This window comes from Manacus vitellinus, unplaced genomic scaffold (genome assembly GCF_001715985.3).
Source record: "Manacus vitellinus isolate BGI_N305 unplaced genomic scaffold, ASM171598v3 scaffold_27_pilon, whole genome shotgun sequence".
Lineage (NCBI taxonomy): Eukaryota > Metazoa > Chordata > Aves > Passeriformes > Pipridae > Manacus > Manacus vitellinus.
In genome coordinates, this window is record NW_021940039.1 from 4,872,451 (window position 1) to 4,876,807 (window position 4,357).

Genomic DNA, 4,357 nt, shown 5'->3' on the forward strand with positions numbered 1-4,357 from the left:
ATTCCTATGACAGAAAAAAATAACAGCCCCAAGGTTAAAGATGCAAAGGAAAACACCTTAGAGGGCATGTACAGAGGCAGCATTACCCAGAAGACCCACACAACTCCCAGAGAGCCACAGCTGAGCAACAGCACCAGGAGACTTGAAGATGGGCTGAATCCCTCCACACCTTGTCATTAGAATTCCAGTGCAAAGGGAATCCCTCCAGTATCTCAGATTTCCCAGCAGCAGCTTGAGGGAAGATGGGACCCCACATGCCTTTGGAATAACTGCATGAAACCCCATCTTCTTGCTTACCCAAGGTTTCAGCTCCCCACTGAAAGCTTAAGCACATATAGCACGTGGACTGGGCACCTATTCCCAGCAAGGGCTCCTAGTCCTTGCAAAAAGCACTCTTATCTCACACTTCAAACTCTTGGATAACTCTGAGGGCTTGCAAATAGAACAGGCAAAGTTTGCAGAATGTCATACACCCAGGAGGACGGGTGTGTGGGGCTAAGGGACAGGCTCTCACTCTCTCAGACCAGCTATCCATTTTCTCCCCGTACCCTGCTCACGCTGGAGGGGAAATCCCGGGTCACTTCTGGTCACTTGTGCCTAGCCCCACCTCAAAAACCTTCAGATACCCAAGAGAACAGACCACAACTTGCACAGCCAGCTCTGCTGCTTTGCCCTGCCAGCAACACCCCCCTGCAGCTGTGAGCAGCAGGGTCTTGCTCCTGTCCCTGCCCTCCCACACCGCCCAGCTCCAGCGAGCCCAGCACAGCTTAATGACTCGATCTGTGTTCAGCAACAACACCACATTCTTCAGTGTAGAAATCATTAACATCTGCACAGCTTATGCATGGCCTGTCCAGGACAAACCCCTCCAGGGGTTAGTGGATGGAGGGCTGAGGCTGTTCCCTACCCTGGGTATGTTCCTCACTGTTGTTCTCCATGCTCATGGGGAAGACAGGAGTGGGTCACTAAGAGATGAGGATTTCTGGCACTGGTAGTGCTGGGGCAGCATTGCTTGTGATTAATGAGACCATCTACCCAATGAAGCCCCACCTGCAGGCACTAAGACACCAGGACTGCACGAGGTCCACATGCCCAACAGTAAGCCAAATGCTCTCCAGCCTCCGGAGCACACTCATTCCTTCCAGAAGGAAGGCTGAATCCAACTATCCTCAGGTGTGATGAACTGTGGCAGTCCAGCTGCTGGGCAAGCTCCAGCAAAGACACAGCCCCAAACTCATGCCTGGTTCTGGCCACAGCCAGCCTTGTGTGCTGATCACTGTCAGTCACCCTGATCCTGCTCCTGTGCTCTGAGTCCCTCCAGCCCACACACCTGGAGCTGCTTCCTCCTTCCTCACTGGGGACAGGGGAGCTCAGACCTGCCCAGGGAGTCCTCAAACCTTCACTGCCAGTTAACCACTGCTATGGCAAGTCCTTTACCTGCAGCTGAACAAAGGTTTTGTAGGAAGCCCACTAGGACAGAAGTGACTGCCATCCTGTCCTCTCACCTCGTGAGCCACAGACAGAGACCATGGCCACTAAACCAGTGTGACACTGACTTCCCTCATCACCATGGTCACCAACTCAAATTGAGAGCTGTGGTGAAAAGTGGCATTCCCAGTTCCTTCTTTTGCTCTCCTTTGCCAACTCAGTTTCATTTATCTCAGTTATTTCTACCCAGGGGTATCATTTACCAGCCCAACACAAAGGCCCCAATTGAGCTCTGAGACTTGGGCCCAGGCAGCAGCAGAAGTCACCAGAGACTGGAGTAGTGTTACCTGCTGCCATTGCCACTGAAGAGCCTCTGGGGAAGGCAAACATCACTGAAAAACAACACAAGGTCAAAGCACCTCCTGACCACCAGGTCATAGCTTCACTCCTGCCCTGCAGGAGCAGCAAACAGCTTCCACCTACCAGCAGGACAGAGTGTGTGAAAGCAGAGCACAGCATCTCTCTGAGAGCAAGAAGCAGCACAGAAATGGTGAAGACCAAAGGGAATGTTACATCCATACGTGATGGCTGAGGGCCACGTGCCCAGGAGCCCACCAGCCCCTGGCAGCAAGGTACAAGAGCAGGACAAGTGACATTGCACACATCTGTGCAACCCCTTGAGTTTCAACCTGAGGAGGACTGGATAGACCACCAGCATCCCAGCTCTGCTCCAGGTGGAAGGAAGCAATAGGGGGGTGTATTTGAAAGGCATTCCACCCTCCACATTGTATGTGAGCTGGGCTGTGACTGCAATAAGGCAAACACTCACAATAGCACACAGGAATTCAGTCCCCAGGGCCTGTGACTCAGAGTGGCTGAAGTTCCTCCTAGAGCCCTTTGCTAAAGTTCCCATTTTAAGGGGCATGTTCTATTAATAAGAACTGCCTAATAAGCCTCTCCCCCGCTCCTGCCCTGAGCAGCCTTTCTTGAGCTGTTGAGAGACTTTTCTAAGCCAATAACCTCAGCCACACAAGTCCCAGCTACCTGCAAGGCAACCTGAGCAAAAACAGATTCTTCCTTGCTCCCCAAAAAGGTGACCCCACCTGGCAGGCCAAACTCTTACTGGGATATTTAAGTGCTCAATGCCAGCTGCCCTGCCTTCTGGTGCTGGGAAGGGGCTGAGGGATGCTCCTGCCTGCCTGGATGAAAGAAGTGGGCACCTGCTCTCTAAGAGGCTGAATTTCTTCCCCACAGCCCAGCGTATTAGTGGGTAAAACTAGGTTGAAACTAATCTGTGCTGGATTAGACTTGCCACCTTGATGCACGAGGCTGAACAATGTGATTGCGTTCCCCAGGAAGAGGGGAACAGGCAAGAGGGGAGCCCAGAGGAGCACTTCAAGCTGGAAGAGAGAAGTCAGTACTAAGACTCAGCTGTCCTTCAGCAGCACATGTGCACTCAGGATGCTGCCTGCCAGACCCTTATCCCAGTGAGAGCTGCAGGGAAGAAACCAGCCAGGAAAACAGGGCTGGGAGGGAGCTAATTGTTAGGATGAGACAATGAGATTAAACCTGACAGGAATTTGGCCTGATTGGTTTTATTAGGAGTACTTGACTGTTTTACAACCCTGGGGCTCTTCAGGTCTTGGGAAACCCCCTCTCTGGCTCCAGCCACAATATCAGCCCAAGTTTCTATCAGCTCTGTGATGGAGAGGTGTGCAAATGTTCACTGCACTCCCCCCACTGCCAGGCAGAGCTGGCAGAGAGACCAAAGCAGGGCAGCATGGGGGCTGCTGCCCTGAGCACGATGGCTTCTCAGGATCCATAGGCAGCTGCTACCCATGCTATCTGCAGCTTGGTTTTGAGCTGCTCAAACCCCCTCTCCCAGCACTGAGCCAACACACAGGGCAGCAAGGATGCAAACAAGCAGCTCCATCAGCAGGAAGTTATGTAGCTTGTTTTGGTTTTTGTCATACAAACCTCACCCAAAGGAAAAGCCAGAAGTGATGGCAGCTTAGGGGATTGATAGGAGCGTCAGTCCTCTGTGTGGGAGAAGGAACACAGCAGTGGCACCCAGCAGCATCCCAGGAAGCACAACTTCCCAGACTCAGTCCTACAGCTCCCACCAGCTGAAAGATCACATATCCATCCTGTGCCTGAGTGATGCTGGAGGGTGGTTCTGGAGCAGCAGAAACTGCAGCAGTAAGTACAACACAGTCCCTTCATCCTCAACCTAAGGGCCAACACCACCTTGGCTAGGGGAGATACCTATGCACCTTCCTGGAGCAGAGTGTGCCATGTCTGCCTTCCAAGGGCTCCTTTTTTAGCCAAGTGCTCTTATTCTACACCTTAATCCTGCAGCACCTCTTTTTCCACAGCACACCCTAGTTTCTAATTAATTGAATTATTTCTAATGACTTAATTCCCTCTCCAGTGACCTACATAAACTTCACCTCCACTGTCTCACTGCTGTCTGGTGGAACATATTGGCACTTTTCACAGCTCAGGCAGTGTGAGGGCAAGGTGAGCCACCATCTCTTCTGGGCTCTCATCTCATGCAGTGATTTGACTTCTCCACCTGTAACACTAAGGTGCCACTGGCTATAGGAGCAGGCAACCACCAAACCCACCTGGAAACTACGCTAAAAATCCCAGCGTTGATTGTTTCAAGGTTAAACCCTTCTTTTCTCCCTCAGGACCGCTCTTAGCCGGGAGGGATGCCAAGAGAACTGCCCCTGCCGCCATGCCAAGCAAGGGACAGGGCAAGCCTGACGCTCTGGGGAAAGGACCTTGCCTGACCCTGGCATGAAGGGCACGAAGCCCAGTGCACTTTGCACTAATCCAGGAGCTGCCATTCCCCCTGCCCAAGGCTTGGGGCACGTCCAGCCATCCTGGGCTACTTATTCATCACCCGCTGTAGTGAAAAGCTAGA